This window comes from Pieris rapae, chromosome 5, assembly GCF_905147795.1.
Source record: "Pieris rapae chromosome 5, ilPieRapa1.1, whole genome shotgun sequence".
Lineage (NCBI taxonomy): Eukaryota > Metazoa > Arthropoda > Insecta > Lepidoptera > Pieridae > Pieris > Pieris rapae.
In genome coordinates this window covers 484051-502416 of record NC_059513.1, presented here as the reverse complement: position 1 = coordinate 502416, position 18366 = coordinate 484051, and the positions used below count along the sequence as shown (strand labels likewise).

Below are 18366 nucleotides of genomic sequence, written 5' to 3'. Positions count from 1 at the left end.
GTATTGAATTCTTATATTATCTTCATAAAACGTAAAATGTGTTAAAGGCCCTTGAATAAGCAATCTCGCGGTTCAAGAATACAAACACACCGATAATAGCTCATTACACCTACAAGATTAGTTCACAAATAGATTATGTACTCGCGTTTTCACATTGTTTAGAGGTATTGTTAAATAGGTGTCGACGTTCAAGATAAACGTTTTTATATGAATTTGAACCTTATTTTTAATTTTGTTATATGACTCGAAAGCCGTAATTCAATACGTTCATGAATAATATATAAATATATATGTGATATAATTCTGAATTCATAAGAACATTTAATGCCACGTTAATCTACTTAATAATAAACCAATTCGACTTAGGGTCAATGAAGAGAGAATAGAAGAATTTGGAGGAGGCATTCACTCCGTCAGAGGTCGAGTACTAGTGTAAAACATAATGATGGGATTAGAGGATAGCATTAACTTTCAATTTTGTTAATTACTTATTTGTATTTCATTGTGTTTTATGTTTTATTTAGTCTGAGTTTGGCCATGCATGGGCTGTAAGTAAATCAATAAATGACATATACTCAGTGTAGTGTAGTACTAGAAAAAACGCTATTTTTATTTCTGTAAGTTTTGAATTTTTTGTTAACCAATAAAAAAAAGAAAAGTGTCCACGAATAACTCATGAAATAACCGATTTGAATCGTTTTTGATAGTGAAAGTTATGCCCGGGGGTCATAGATCCACAGTCCAATTATAATTAAACGATCAATCAGAAGTTCCAAGAACTCTATTATTCGGCTAAAGTTAAGCCACCTTTTCTATTAAGATTTTGATTAATTACACCGTTAACGAATGCACCGAAATAGAAAGAGTAGTTAATTAAAAGCCAAGAAGTTTTATCAAAATTAGTTTATTTGTTTTGAGATACGCTTTTCTGTACAGACATGCGTAATATCTGAATAAATGTTGACATTATAAGTCTATTATTTTGTTCGAAGTTACTTTTATATTTATCAGGTTAGTTTGTTTATAATGACTAATTGTGAGTCCATACAAAATCAATCAAAACGATTGTTTTTAATGTCGTGTGTACAGCGTAGTTATACTATAAATAAAATTGTAGCAGGTTTCAAAATGTTGCTTAGTTTAATTTTATAATGTTGAATACTGTGCTTTTATTTAATTATTTCTATTGTATTGTATTATTATATACAATAGAAAACTCAAAAATATAAAAATTAAACTAAAAATATAATATAAACAAAACAAGAAAACATAAAACCTTAACCTTTTTATAACTAATTATAAATAATTCAACTCTTGTGAATTCAGCCAGTGTGCAAGTTGATATTTCACATGCTATATTATTCAGGGTGCGCAAGACACGCGTAAATGAAGCTTCTCTGAGTAAATGTGTATGCGGTTGAGGCACTGCAGGCAATTGTGACCGCGTGTATTCGGCACACGCAACCCCAGTCTCCCCAACAATTCCGTATTATATAATAAAGAGCTTCAAAAATATAAGGTAAGGGTTCTCCTTCCATACCAGAACAAACAAAGTTGGATACACAACTGGGTAAAATGGGTACACTCCATAGAACCTGTAATATTCAGCATTACCATTCATAGATAAAAATTCTTTGTTGACTTAAAGTTATCATTTGTTACAACTCAGTGGGCTTTGATAGGATAATCCTTTGTGTAGCCATGTCATGGTTACAACATACATTTAAAATATCGGTTTCGTTGTTTAACGTAAGACATTTTTCTACATCTTGAAAATACCTTCAATGATTGTGATATCTAATACTTATTAAATACATCTAAATATGTAATTAAACCTAAAGAATTAAAAAAAACATTAGCGCAACCTTCTAGGTTTAGTCTGGTTTCTTAATAGATAAGAAGGCTGTCTAGAAACCCTACTGTGCCTGACAGACAGACAGACGCCGTCGCCTGAGCCTGCACCATCAGTTCTTTACGATTTACTGTAAGAGCGAGTGAATGCGCACATAGAAAGAAAGATCACACTGAAACTACTTTCACATAATCAATTATTTAATTTCATTTTAAAATATTACATAATAAATATTTATATAATTAATTGTAAAACATAAAAAGGTAAAGTTAATAATTCTTTCTTGCATCCTAAGTCTGATTATTATTTTTTTAACTTCAAACAAACGTTAGCCTGTTTGTTATATGAGTGTAACCGCCGCCCATGGGCACTCAAACTTCCAGTTGGCTGATAGGAATAGGTGCCCACTTTTTTTGAAGGATTATAATGACAATTTGTAGGTGATAATTAATTATAATATTGTTATAGAAGTAGAGTAATGAAAGTTTTATTTCTTTCAGTTTATCATACGACCCTGAGACCGAATAAAAAGTTGTATTTTTACCAGAATTTACATGGATTTAGTTGAAGTCTTACGTAAAAATGTTCAAATACAATATTTAAAAAAAATCCGATTCGGCTGGATTCTTTATTACATTAATATTATTGTCGTAACTATGATGTATGCAATGTAATAGTCTATGTCATTAATTCGCATGGCTTAGCCTTTAAAATTGTAAAATATTATGCATTCAATAAAAGCCTGTGTTACTTAGGGTTATTACAGTATAATTTCTGAAATCATGAGTTTATTACAAACACTTAAAATACAAATGTTTCCTTTTTAAACTATTGATTTATCGCAAGAGTTATTTAAAACTTCGACACCGGCATACATACAGCATAAATGTTCGTGTGCAATTTGGGTATATTTTCACTTGACAATTCTCAAGCATAAATATCTCAGCAATATCTACATAATAATATAGATATTGCTGAGATAACCTTGCCTAAAGGGACTCCTTTTAATAATATTTTTTAATAATTAAATTTTAAGGTTAGTTATTAGATATATTTTTAGTTTGTAATTGTATATTAATATAATTTTAATGATTACATTATAAGGTTAGTTATTCTATTTTGTTTAATATAAAGTTTTTAATTATTTAGAAAATAATATAGATATCCACTATGTTGTTTTTATAACGACGCGTGCCTATTTTATGGAGTATAGTAGTTTTACATTATTGTGTTCCACTTAATAACATTTAATTAAAGATAGTGCGTCACTCAGTGGGACACATTTTGTCGTATAATTAATCATTGTCATCAACTTTCTGTTAATGGCAATGATTCATTCAATTAATATTCTGTTGTTCTTTTTGCTTCCGCCTAAAGTAGAAAACTTATAGAACCTTCCATGGAGGTATTTTTTCCGTTCATAAAGTTAGTTTAGGTATTCATTCAAATAGCCTAATTAATACTAACTAATCCACTGAGTAAGGCGAGGCGATAGACAAAGTAAATAGAAAAAACAATTAAGTTTTAACACAAATTCATAATGAATGGTAAAATTCTTAATTAGAAACCGTAAAATGAATGTAAAAAAAGGAGCTCACAATTCTAATAAAGACATCTGAACATAACATTGACCGTAAACTCAAATGGTATTGTTTTTATGTCTCAAACCGTCTTCATTTATGTAACTCGTTTGCTTTATAATATACAAGTGGATCCGTCAGTCATTGTGGACATAATATTGTAAATCATTCTCGACTCCATTTAAACATTAAAAATTTCATAAAAATTTCTACAGGAGTTTTATAACGAAATGAACAGAAGATTTATGTTTTTATACCAGCTGTTTATTTGCTGTATAGATAAATAACCTAGAAAGCGACTGCAACGCCATATTCAAGGCTGATTTGTGAATCTAAGCTATCCAGGGTGCCCAAACGCACCCAAACGCACACAAAAATATTAATTGAAGTCGGTAACGCCGCTTATGAGAAGTTCAGTGACATACATACGTACATTACAAGCAAAGGTACGAATATGACACGTGATTCGACTATTCGTAACCACGGATTTTACTGCGTAATTAAGAAAAATACGAAAAATAAAACTGATGCCAAGATCAATAAAGGACCACTGGATTGGTATATATATTTATATAATTTAAACCCTCCCGTAACACGATAGATTGGTTCCGCGTTATAGAATACGCGTTATTGTACTATTCTCATGTTCTTGTATGGCCCCATATAACGCGTTATGTACAAATGATACGTTTAACTTCTCGTTTTAAATATGGGATTTAAATTGAATGTTATATAAAACTATAAACGAAATAATAGCGTTCAATTTATTATAAACGTCATCTTACATAAATATAACGTAAAAAATCCCAACGTTATATAGGCGAATACCCGTGTAATACGTGGTAATTAAATCGCCTAATATGAAGATGTGTAATAAGAGTACCGTGTTATAAAGGGGTTTCTTGTACTCAACTAACTGCCCAGCCTGGCTTCGCACGGTGTCCCGTAATCCTGGAAAAATTATGTTTAAAACATCCCCATAATCACATCTATATCTATTGGTGATTGGTGAGGAATCGTTATGGAGTCTATCGCATACAGGTAGGCAACGACTTAATTTAACAATATATCTAATATTAATTATAAAACGGTGATTTTTGTCAATTTTGTAAGTCAACAATGTTTTAAGGCACGCTTTGAAATATGGAATGTCATTGAAAGCCTGTTTTATGTACGTATATTGAATAACAATTGCATCAAAGATTCACATATATTTGCGAAACATTTTATTGTCGTCCTAGATTGGATAAATTATTTGATTAAAAAGGATTCCTTTGTTGAAACTTAGAACGTGTTTTATTAATCACAACAAGTAGTTTTAGTACAGGATTCGATTAACAGAAATCATTTCTATTTAAGTATAGACGAGTTATCCTATACACACTTTACAAAATTATTAATTAATAGTTAAATAAACACAAAGTACATTGGAAGAGTTACAGGCTTCGAAAAACATATTTAAAGGTATATATTTTTCTCTGTTAAAAGCCTTTATGTTAAAATATTTAAAACAATATTTCGTACTTATTGTATGCAAGCAATATTTTTATTTACCAAAACATAAAAATCAAATTGCAAAGCAAGGATTAAATTTAGTTACGTATTCACTTTCTCATAAATTTATAATAATATTCAAAATTATCTATTAGCATTCAAATTTATCGATCAAAAATCTAAGTGTATAAATGTTGTTTAATACAAAGCAGCAACAGGTGATTAACTCACCGTAAGTAAATCCAAAAATAATGTTCTTTTCACCTCACTGTTTGGATAGCTTTTTAATCACTGAAGCTGGAATTGTTTTATTTATTTTCGCGGGACGCGCGCGTCTTCCCTGACGTCTACAGGGCAACTGGGAACGATGCTTTGCGAGAGGTAGATTTGAGTCCTTTTACACAATTAGGCGTGAGATACACCGGTGCTTTTTATACGTTTCAAACATATAAAAATAATATTGATAATTTTTACATCACAATTCATTTCGTGTATACATATATAAAAAGAATAGTGGAGCAAAAAAGGACTTAGCCGATTTTTTTTATAGAACAAGGGGCAAACTGGGGGAAACCGTTTGCCCCCTGTTCTTGCTGAGCAATTTTTGATTAAATAAAAAAAATAAAAAATTATAATCTTACCAATGAGTAACTAAAGTAGGTTCTGTTTGAAATATTTCTGTCCAATTGTGTTAAAATTGAGACTATAGGCATTTTTTGACAAATATTCAGTCTACTGCCGTGCAAGAAACATATCCATGTTTCATTTATCCACCAATTAAAAAAAATCTCAGTGAGAACTGCAAGTGCAAGCGATCATTTAAGTAATCCTTCACATTAAAGCTTCAGCGAGCTTTAGTAGAATAGCTAACAGCTGAGTTTGAATTTAGTTATCGATAATTCGTGTACCTTGCTATGGATTTTAATGAAAAACATTTACCTTGAAAGGAATTAGCTGTCTAGCTTTGTGTTAACACAAATTTTGACGTTACTATTTTTGCGACTGTTTGATTTATAATTTGCAGACCAAGACCTAACTTACCAAAACAAATTTTAATTCATCAGGATCTTTGGGCTATTATTGGGTCATATATATACTTAAAAAACATTTAATATATATGAATATATATACGTTATAAAGCAGTGTACATTTTTTATTGTGTAACTGAACATAAATATTTTCCCAATATTTGTATAAAAATATATTGTTCTATATGAACAATATATTTCTTCTATAAGAAGCAAATTATTTTCCATAAGTCGATAGATCTAAAGATAACTGTATAAAAATAAATATATCAATATGCTAAATAACGGTAAAAATGATAAAAGAATTTACAAGAACCTTTTCACTAATTAATTGTTCATTATTAGTAATTGCGTAGTCGTTTGTTTGAGCATTCATTATATTTGACCAATAATGAGTGGGTGCTAGAATTTCAGATATTCTGTTTTAAATTTGTAGGATTAGGCTTTTGTGATCTTCTATTGAATAGATATCTTTGGTAGCAGTATATTAATAAGCCAACAATGCTTTTTAACAAGCTGTGTTGCAAGTGATTGTACATAATAAAAGTTACTATTTTTTTCCGCCGAATAACATGATATATGATTGATGTTTTGTTGAAAGACTTTAGAAGATTATATAACTGTTTATTTTATTAATTTATTACAGTACCCCATATCATATATGTTGCTATATCAGTATACAGTATATGTTACAAGCTATATGTTCTAAAATATGTGACAATATGTGAAAATAGTAAACATAAATGTTACAAAAGGTTTAAATATTCAAAATGATAAAAATGTATTAGTACTTTTGAAATTTACAAAATTTAAACACTAGATAAAACAGCGGATTAGGTATCAGATAGGCACCTAACAATGTTTTTTAAATGGATCAGCCCACGATTATACAGCCCACAGTCAACTGTTATAACTGCAGAACTGTAAACTTGACGGTCGGCAGTCGGCACTTGTTATCCTAGTTTGTGTTTACCCACTACCAGTAGTAGACGTCTTTATGAGATGTATTGACGTCGAGTTCTTAAAGACACTTGCGTATCAAGCTGTTCCACGAGGTGGTTTGCATTGAAATATGAAAAGTACTTGTATGATACACTCTAAGTTATCTCTATCCTTTTAACGTTCGTACGTTTAATAAACCCACTCATAATTTAAAATACAATTGTATTAATGCAAAAGTATGGATAGGTTAATTAATAAAAACAAGAATATTGGAAGCAGACAGTGAATATAACGACTGGTTGCGTAGACGACCACCTACGCCGAAATTCGTAGCAGCGCTACGAAATATTGTAGGCCGTAAATCAACAGCCTTTGATGTGACTGACTTGCTTTATTAATCATTTACAAGAAAATTTAATTATCGGTAATTATTTATTATTGTCAAATGTTGACTTGACTTCATTTTATTTTAGTAAATTATTTTTTAGTATTGTCTTTTATTTACATAACTTTTACACATTTAAAGAATCTAGAAATTATCAAACACCTGGGATCCAATAATATCCAAATTAAAATCTCAAAATAAACAACCCGCGAAAATGGAGGACACCGTGAGCAATTTCTGCAAAAACCCTACATCTTTTAGTCGATACCAACTCCGGGGAAATAAATACAGATAACACAACATTTTCTGCAGCTGTAATACTTTTTGACATTTAACCACTTTGTCTTCAGTCACCGTGACCACGCACGCTGTAAAGCACGCGAAACGTCGGTTTAAATTTAAAATTATGTACAAATAATTATAAGTTTAAATATAATAATACATATCTATAATCCGTTAAAAAAGTGTTTTTCTTTAAATTATTTTTTTCTTCTTTTGTTCATTTACCAATTTACCTAGGTGCGTTTTAAAACTGTTTGAATTGCGTAACATTTAAACATTGATATACAAAAAATACTGTAAAGCTATCTAAAAAAGAAGACAAAATAAAAACGAAATATAGAAAATAATATTAAGTTCAAAATCTTTTAAATTTTTCTTTTCATACATGCTTAAAATTAGAAGTAAATAACTGTGAAAGAAATGTAAGTAAAATTCCAATTTGGCCTTAACACATCTTTTAAATTGTAACCCTCTCAAGTAATCTTACGAGTTGTGGGCAGCGCAGAGTGCTTCTTGTAGCGTACCTTTTTAGTTATAACTCAATTTTTACCACAAATTTTCAAATACATTTTCCCTTTACAAACAGGTATTTCGATAGAATATTATGGAATCTAGGATGTTTATAGCAAAGTATAAACAATAAAAAATAAATCAGTGGCGCTACAACCACTATACTATAATTTTTTTTTATTTATTTATTTTTTTTCCAAAAGGTACTATGGAGAAAAATGTTCAAATATCTATACTCTATACTTTTAAAATAGTTTTTACAATTTTTTATACATAGACTTGATACTTGTATGTCAAGACCTAGAACAAAAAATAATATACTCAAATATAATAGGTGGATTAAATAATAATATAATATAAACATGCACTATTATTTCAACAATCGATATAATTATCAGACCCGCCACTTTATCTTTAATCTCACTCACTCTAAATTATTCATTCGAAACACTGAATAATTTAGACCATATAGAATCATTACTATTACACAAACAGTATTAAAAGCATTATAACAAAGTATTAATAGCTAACATAAAAAACATGTCCATCAAATTTTTGTATATATACATCAAGTTTTTCTTTCTCTTTAAAGTAAAAATAGACATACTAAAGAGAGATGACTTATTTCATTATTGTAAATATTTCTATCTATAACGTCAGTTAAACACCCTATTACGAAGTTTATAAACTCCAATTTCCTTGTATCTTCATTTTAAAATATTCCTTCATTTTCAATCTTAGCGGACTAGATAAGTTGCAGATTTAATTTTCTCGGCGGATGTCTGCAGGAGGTGGATTTTACTGCGATAGAGTAAGGTGAGGTGATAATTATATTTAAAATACTGGGTGAGAAAATTATTTATAAGTAGGTCGACCGAGGGAGTTTATTAAATAATGAAAAACATCATATCATCATCATTCTTAAGTAATTCGACAATATGGATTCAAAGTTCACCGAATCGAGAGCTTAAAAAGGTTCCTGTTGCTTTATCTCGACTTGTTGCCTATAGCGAGCTTAGAGTATTCGTGCTTGCAATGTACACTAATCAAATTATATTCTATACTAGCGACCCGAATACTAAATACACTACAGAAAAACTGTGAACATTGTATATAAAATTTCCTTTTGTTATTAATTTGTCTATTGTTTAAAAAAAAATTCCGTTTGTCGTAAAAAGTAAATGACAAAAAAAAGTTATTGTGGGTTATCCATAAGAGATATACCATCACCATTAGACTTTTCTGTAGACCTTTTCAATGTGTACAATACTTAGTACATTATTTTGATAAAACTCGTACGGTTCAGCCTGCGTTTGCAATGTAAGCGGAAAAAATGTAATTATTTACGACATCACATTAGAAACCTCAAAAATAACAGTACTTTTCCACTATTTAATGGATGTTATTATACATATAAACCTTCCTCTTAAATCTTCCACTCTATCTATTAAAAAAAACTGCATCAAAATCCGTTGCGTAGTTTCAAAGATTTAAGCATACAAAGGGACATAGGGACAGAGAAAGCGACTTTGTTTTATACTATGTAGTGATAAGTTCTTAGCATCAATGTCTGATGGGTAGGTACGTCAGAGGAATGATTGTCTGTCGTTACTTCATGTACCTAATTAAGACTAATCTTCTAAAACTAAAACATATGAATGTGAATTACTTACTTAACATTACTTTAGTTAACGAATTACATAGGTAAAAAAAATTCAAAAATCATTCATGTATGTAACATAATGTAAACTGAATGTCAGAAAAGAAATAAGCATTGAATGCTTCTAATTTTACAATTGTAAATTGCAGTAATTACTGCCAGTACTCAAATCAAGGGCGTAGAACGGAAGAGAAGAACTGGCAATAAACTCTCCGCCACTCGTTTTAATCGAAAAGTTTTTTCTTTCACACAACATTTGTAAGGAGCTGCAACCATTACACCATGTTCCATCTGAAGTAATAAAGAATAATAAAATAAATTATAAATAAAATTTGTCCTCTATCAGCAGGAGGTATGCTGAAATAGAAGCACGCATTTACTTTTCGTGGGAACAACACGCAAATACGTATTAGAAACAACAAACATCACCGTGTACGCGAATTTAAGTATTACCAGAGAGAGAGATCATTAGGAAGTATGATCTTAATTGGTAAAAGGTATCTTGTCTTAGCACCATCTTTAAAAAAATAATGCTTTGAGTCCCGCTAGGCACAAGAAGGGAAACTTCGTAATGTGGAAATGAAAATAGGAAGCATTCACTCTCGCTCTGTCTCTTTCTATTCCCCCTCCTCAGGTGCGTTAAACGTTTAACGCAACCTTGTTGGATGTCTCTCTTCAATATACACCACAATATATTATAAACTCACAGATTAATGTCTGTGGGTATGATAAGTCGAGCGAGTAATTAAAATTCCTTTAAGAGGAAACAGAAATGATTATTAATGTTTAATCGTGTACCTTTCCCAGTATTCATTACGTAATTTTATTAAAAATTCCTTGCTCCAACACGAGGAAATGTAATACAATAACAGAGTTAATACGCTATGCCTTGTAATTAGTGAACAACAGGTATAAGGGCTTTTAATATTAACGATTTTAACGTTTATTTATTTATTTAAATACATTATATAAACATTAAAAGTAATACAGTAATTAAAGTTAGAACAAAACAATTGCGTTCTTAACCTGTAACTTCCAAATGCGTTTTTATATGCAATTTTGATGTAGTTCTATCAACATCTGTTGCGGTGATGTCACAACTCGTAACCCTTGGAATCGCGCGGTACTAAACTCATTATTGGGATTGGAAGTTAAGTAAGGAATCTGTTACCCAAACTTGTAGAATTGACAGTATATAAATACGTAGTATATTTGCCAATAGTGAACAAACTACCCAGCAATGAAGGCTTAAGTACCTTCGATTCTTGAGAAAACACTTTTTAGCTGTATCACTCGCAGTAGATGACATGCATGCGTGTACACGTCTATGCAATAGTATTGTCTTTTATTAACATAACTTTTACACATTTAAAGAAAAACACTTTTTAAATGGATTGCAGTTATGTATTATTGTAATCTTATAAGTCACCGTGATAAAGCACGCGAAACGTCGGATAAATTTAAAATTATGTTTAAATACATAATTATAACTTTACAATAATACATAACTTCAATCCGTTAACAATGTGTTTTTCTTTAAACGTCTATGCAATTCACTGCTTGCTTAATTAGCAAACGATGTGAGCCAATGGCTCCGCTAGACTCAACTGAACAATTTGTGGTACCCAAACAATGGCAATGAGAATTGGCCAGAGTATAGATAGAAACATTTTATCATATAAAACCTCATTTTTAAAGGATAATACTTCTTTAATTTTCAAAAAAAATATGTGTAGAAATATGTCCTTTTTATGCCCCAAGAGAGTGAAAAGTTATATGACAGTTTCTATGAATGTTTAAACCAAAATACTTTTGACTTTTTTTATTTATTTATTTCTTTCATTATAAATTTGAATTTAATCGTATCGTAGTCGTCTCATATAACAATCTATGAAGCAAGTGGCTGGTACGCTCGTGAAACTAACTGAGTTATGCGCTGAGGCAACAAGTGTTCACCCCTTGACTGCCACCCACAGGGGGAACTCAACCTTAAGTGAAACACTTTAAACTTGAAACATGACCGCCTCCTAAGTAAGTTGCTCGTACATTTGTTAAATAAGCAGTCTGTAATGTTTTTTTAGAACAGGGGGCAAACGGGCTGGAGTCTCACCTGATGTTAAGTGATACCGACACTCTCAATGCCAGACGGCTGGCTAGTGCGTTGCCGGCCTAGCAAGCACTGCTAGTGCTACACTTTTTTACATATTTATTAAAAAACTGTTAGATGTGGGCCGCAGACTTCTGTACCTTTTTGTGATCTATTGTTTGTTTCTAGTAGGATGTTAACCAACGAATTTTTAGTATTCCTTTTGAATTGTTGGATAAATAAAATAGTACAAGTCTGTAGTAATGAAGCAGCCCCCATGTTTTATAAATCAAAACAATTGAATTCATTTTAGCGGCGGTTTTCGTCTGATCTCAGTGCTGAACTTCCGTTCGAGTTTAGTTTCATTAATTTTTCTCTGACGTAATTTAACGCAATATAATTATGAATAATTCTTGGATATATTGCTTCAGCAGTTAAATGTCTATCTACAAATTAATGCAACAAATAAAAAACGTTTAACGCTCCAACTATTTCATAAATTAACTTAGGAGCATGGCAATGGAAAATTGTATTTAATTTAATATATAACGATTCGAATTTGGTAGATAACGAAAGGGTTTTCAATTGTGTCATGAAGATATTTATACGTAAGCGTGGGATGTGTTTAATTTTCGTAAAAATATCACCCACGCTGTAGCTGCCTTTAGGCCAAATAGAAAATCATTTTTGTAATTTACATACACCAGTTCCCAAATCAAGGGCGACGAGCGAGCGAGAAGAACTGCCAAGATACTCAAGGAAATAGTAAATACTGCAACCATTAACAACATGATTATCGTTGAGCACCATATATCACTTGACAGATACACATTTTGTCGCTCCTCCTCTGTTTTAAGGCACTCTCCTGAAAGCCTCATCTAGAATCGGCATACTGTTCGTTGACATATCGAATGACGTTTAGTTCCGCAGTCATTAAGAAATCGCAAAGTTGGCTCCACGTACTCCTACTGTTCTCACCTCTGGCAGGAGCTCCCAAGTACCAGGTTGGTTGTTTGGGTACAACTTGATGGCACTCACCGAAGAGCGGTTCGATGGATCGACGACCAGCCACTTTCCGAGCGCTTGATCCCTTGGCGTTGCGGATATATAGAAAGAGAGTGTTCAGAGGAGTTGTTCGGATTAATACCTCCAGCAGAGTTTCGTCATCAGACGTCAAGGCAGTGTACAAAATTCCATATTACCTCGACGTCCGTCTTTCTATGACTGAGCAAAGCGGAAGCGGAAAAAAATAGTATGGAACCTTACTTCGGTAAGGCAGGTTTTTCCGCGCGATTTGTTTTTTCATTTTGTGACATAAATTTTCGTTTTAGATTACGCTCGCTAAATCAAAATTCCTAGTTTTACTGTGAAATAAATATTATTTACTTATTCAAGTCATATATACAGTTTACAGTGAGTTGTGTTAACTGTATTGCATTTCTTATTGTGTAAAACAATTACAAAAAATAAAAAAATATTTTTTTTTATGAACAACAGAAAATTAAATTTTAAACCTCGTTAACTCCGGAAGAATTTGATTACATTATAATTTTATTCCACGCCATTCAGGGGATAGATGCTTGCATTTCTGTTTGTTTTACTGAAGGAGTGCGGAATGAACAATAAATTAAGCTGCGAACGTAAAGATAAACTAAATTAGTTAGTAAAACGTCATCTTTTTAAAAGCGTTTGGGAGAAGGTTGTCTACGTGAAAATATGATGTCTACTTTGAATGCGCCGTGAAAAAAACAAATATATATAAATGCCTTATTAAAATCAATTAAATTCATATTACCTTACTTTTTTTAGCGTTGGTTTTTGATTATTAGGTTTTATCATATTTTTAACTCTATCCCCATAAAAGACTCTAGCTCTATTAGATTTGGATACGTTTTAAAATTTCAATATATCCAGACAGATTATGAGTAAAACTTATTTTAGTGTTTAAGCCTGTGATTCTCAACCTAAAGGTCGTAAGTTCAATGCCCAGAGCAGTAACTCTGTAACTTCCAATATCAATACGACGATCTTAATAATTAATTTAGGTTCTGCGCGATTCCAACGTTGCTACATTATATTTTGAAGTAAGGGCATGGCTAGTTTATAAATTGATTTTCCTTCCATTTTTTATTTGATATTTGTGCAATTAATGCTATTGGCAAAGAAACACAACGCGAGGGCACCTGTATATGTTAGTCATTTAAAAGTTATACTTATCGCTATGTTTAGGCTTTGAAGATTTGAGATTCCTTACATATGATTGACATTTTATCGCCAAGCAACTTTGTATCAAATATCTCCTCTTTGCTTAGGAATGCCAAATTCATTTTTTACAGCTATTTACTCGCTTTTTAAAAACCAGGATTTTTTTTCCTGTTTCCGTTATCTTGCGGCGGTATATTTGTAAATACGAAAACATCATATATCGCGTTAAATTCATGTACGAGTTTCACCGTGCTATTAAACAGCTGGAAGGATTAATAATGTATGTGGCGGATTTAAATATAGGTCTGGATATCCATAGTTGCTCCCATCACAATTTGAAATTAAATTTCCTTTAGTTTTTTAATTTAATTGTTTTCTTTAATTTTTATTATTATCTCTTCCGTCTGTCATATTAAACGCGTTTGCTTATAAAGAAATATAAAGAAAAGCAATAACTAATTTTAGATATTCAAAGATACGAACTAGACATAAAGGGCTGTATTTGTAATTATAAATTAAATTTACGAGACGATCGTACGATTGGAGTTCAATCCTAAATGTCTGTTACAATTATTAATCCGGCTTACCGAAGCCATTAAAGTTTATATTAATATTCAGACGCTTTTGAGCCGCAATTATAATATAAATTTTGATGTTTAGAAGGATTATAATTTTAATTTTAATTTTAAATATAATCATTATGATATATTAATAAACCACTGTGTTTGTATAACCATAGCAATTAGGGACGCGACAAATTTATAAAAATGATTTTAAAATTTACTTTTATGTTGGTTAACGTTAGGCTATCTATAATAACTGAGTGGGAGTCCAATTCTTAGCCGCAGTATTAACCTTCTCGCGCCATATAAGGTAAATGTTACGTTATATATTATGTTTGGTCTCGATGTACAGTGCCGAGTTTGCGTCCTTACGTCACGCTGAACTCTTTATTATGTCTTCTAGAAAAAGTGCTCGACTAGAAGAAGACTTTTGTCGCTAAGAAAATGTAATGTGTATTGATTTTGATTAGTTGAAAGAAACTTTTTAGTTAATCATGGTAGTCGTATGAAACAATCCAAGATATTTAATTCTTAGATTTTATGTGTGGTGTGTGCTTCCACCGACTTAAAGGGAAGATCTTTGACCAGGTTATATATATGTTGGATTCAGTTTATAGCTTAATATTTTGAAGAAAATATGCCTTCCTGTGTGTATAATATCACTATCAGTGCCAGTGCTCATAAACTTCCATTATAATGTAAATTTTGAATATGATTTCTGTATTTTTTGTTTTTTCGATGGAATTAATTAAATATTCGTGGCTCTGATTCACAGCACTCAAACTGAACACTAAAGTTGGGATACAAATACTATCGCTATTATCAAATGACAGGGAAAGATTTTTAAACCTCATACAAAAATTTAACATCTGAGAAGAATAATCTCAGTCTGTCATAGTTTTATAAGTATTAGCAAGAATACGATACTAGAATATACAATCGCATATTCTAGCTCACATAACGGCGTGCAAATTTGTTCATAATTAAAAAGTAGTATTTTAAATTACATTCAATAAAATTTTACATTAATTTATGGCGACGCGTATCTTGCTCGTATTTACATATTAAATTTAAAAAAAGCAAATAATCAAACAACACTTATTTTATAACAAATATCGTAAATTAATTAGAATTAATATCATCGTTCACCAAATTCAATTCTTATATTATTTTATCACTACATCATCACATTAATTAAATATATTATTATAATATCAAATTAATATTAATAAACTCTAGTAGGATCCTTGAATGTTTTTGCTAAATTATTATATATCTTCATTGCCATATGAGAAATGTTTTTCCTATACAATTTGAGAATAATTTCTCCTCATGTCTACTTCGACAGATGTCCATTTCCATTGATTTATGACATATTAATGAATATCACCTAGAATATGTTACGAATGCTAAAAACTAGAATTGAATATCTCGAAATTAAGTTCAATTCATTTCCAAGCCGCACAATAGTCCTTGTTCTCAGATAAAAGGGAGTAAATCTATTGCAATAAATTGCATCGCTATCTGTGTTTGTCAAGCATTTCTCATCGGAGCAGGGATAATGCGATTGATAAAACACGACAAAATGGCCTCTATAAAAATACGTAAGTAGTGTTTGTTAAAATAACGTTCAAAGAGTTTTGAGAAATAAACTTTTGATGAACACATTGAAATTCTATATTATATTTCATTTTATAAGTTAAATTTTCCAAGGCTAGCTTAGTATCATCAACGAAACCATATTAATAAATACGGAAAACAATTAAGGGTGTTTTTTTGTGTAATACAAATTAAATATATAATGTAATGTATAATTATAGTAAATCAGGTGCTTAGAAATATTTTTTGTAAAAAAAAACTTTTGCGATCTAATTTATTTTCAGTTTTTCTCTTTTTACGCCCTTGATTTGAGAACTGTTAAATGATAAAAAATATATTTGATTTGATTCTCATTTACAAGGCCAAGGAACTATTTGGGTTGCAGACCTAGCGTGTGTGAGTATGTGATTTTATTTGCTAAAGGACTTCATAAAATGACGAAGATATCTTAATATATCTATGTTATCGCAGTGTAGATTATAGAACTGTTGTTTGTCGAAAACTTGTTTTAGATAAAAAAATTCGCTGTTATGTCTAAATAAATATATTTAATGGCCACTTTACGCTTAATGGTATTGTTATAACATCCTGTAATGAAGAATACAGTTTTCTAGGAAGCTAATGAAACGAATGATATAAGTACTGTATTTATTTACGTATTTTTTAAACTACACAATGTGCATATAAATCCTTAAACCATACGGCACGTGGATCCTTTGAATCATTTCAAAGCTTTCACTCTGGAGTTGTTCATTTATGAAGTAATGACGTATTGTTGTACGGTTTTCGAAAAGCATTATATATTGCTCCAAGCCTCGTTAAATGTTTACCCTCAAATCTTAAAATAATACCCGAAAATAAGAAGTAAAAGCAGTATAATATGAATATATAACTTAATTAAATTTAGAACTTAAAGGAAATCTACCTACTTCTGACAAATGATTTTAGGTATAAGTATATTTTCAAATACACTGTAACCATGCTGTAAACTGTATTTTTTGCATATATGTTTCTCAATTCTAGGCCAAACACTTCATACGTTCAATTTATTATTGGGTGGGAATATCGACCTAAGGGTTGTATGTCCTAACGCCTTCATAAGGCATGGAGTATTTTTTAGGTCTGATTCATTAACAATTTGTGTATGCAAGAAACAGTATCGGAATATAGCGAGGAAATGCTGACAGCGTTAAAGGTACACTTACACACACTTTGTTTTAATTTTCTTTTTACTAATTTTTAATTATTTTTTATCCCTTTGTAGTTTAAGAAAATTGTAATTGCTTTTGATTGTAATGATTACTAATAAAATTGCATAATTACTTGGTATTTCTTAATATAGAAACAGCAACTTTCAAAATTGTGATTTTCAATTTCAATTTTTATAAAAACGTTTAGTATAGTAGAAATAGTACCCATTTACTTCTGGTATTTTTTCGCGACTAAATGTTATAAATACTTTTTAGGTAATAAAATAAATTCAACAAGATACTGACGGTGTTTGCAAGTTTATTAACGAACTAATTCCTAATCTGATAAATGTCTAGTTGTGCGTTCGAAAATGTAATATAATTATTACATACTTTATACCAATTGTTACTAAGTTGTGCCTGGTTTGCATTGTATGAGACATTAAATTTCACAAAACATTGTTAGAGAAGGACATCCAGCTTGTAAAAACCATAATTTGTGAGTTTGTGAAGTGAAATTATTTTCCCAATAAATATTATATTATTCCGAAACAAGAAATACCTCAAAATAAAAATACACTAACTAAATTGAGGAATAGGAGGCTAATCCGATGTAAAAGGCTGCCAACAAACATCCTTTTAAGAAACTGTACGAGCGTGAAAAGGATTGCTTCGGAAATACTTCAAATTATCCTCAAATTTTGCACCTGTATTTTTACACTACATCTCTTATATGAAGATTACAAAAATACTAGCATAATTATAACCAAAAACAGTTAATAAAAAATAAAAAGAGCCTTTATTCGAGGATTAGAAGTGGTGGTGCGCGAATAAATTTCTTTTTATTCGCGCACTACCACTTTGTGGAACCAGCTGCCCACTGAAGTATTTCCGAACCAATTTGACTTAGGGTCCTTCAAGCAAAGAGCGTACCAATTCTTAAAAGGCCGGCATGGCACTCGCGAGCCCTCTGGCATTGAGAGTGTCCAT

At 30.8% G+C, this 18366-nt stretch overlaps 1 protein-coding gene across 1 annotated transcript in view; it reads right to left on the bottom strand.

Moving 5' to 3' along the window:
* Positions 1–5263, bottom strand: part of LOC111000643 — a 47355-nt gene extending 42092 nt beyond the window's left edge. The window contains exon 1 of the mRNA XM_022270171.2: positions 5158–5263. The gene's annotated coding sequence lies outside the window, so the exon portion shown is untranslated. The remainder of the gene's footprint in view (positions 1–5157) is intronic.
* Between the last annotated feature and the right edge of the window lie 13103 nt (positions 5264–18366).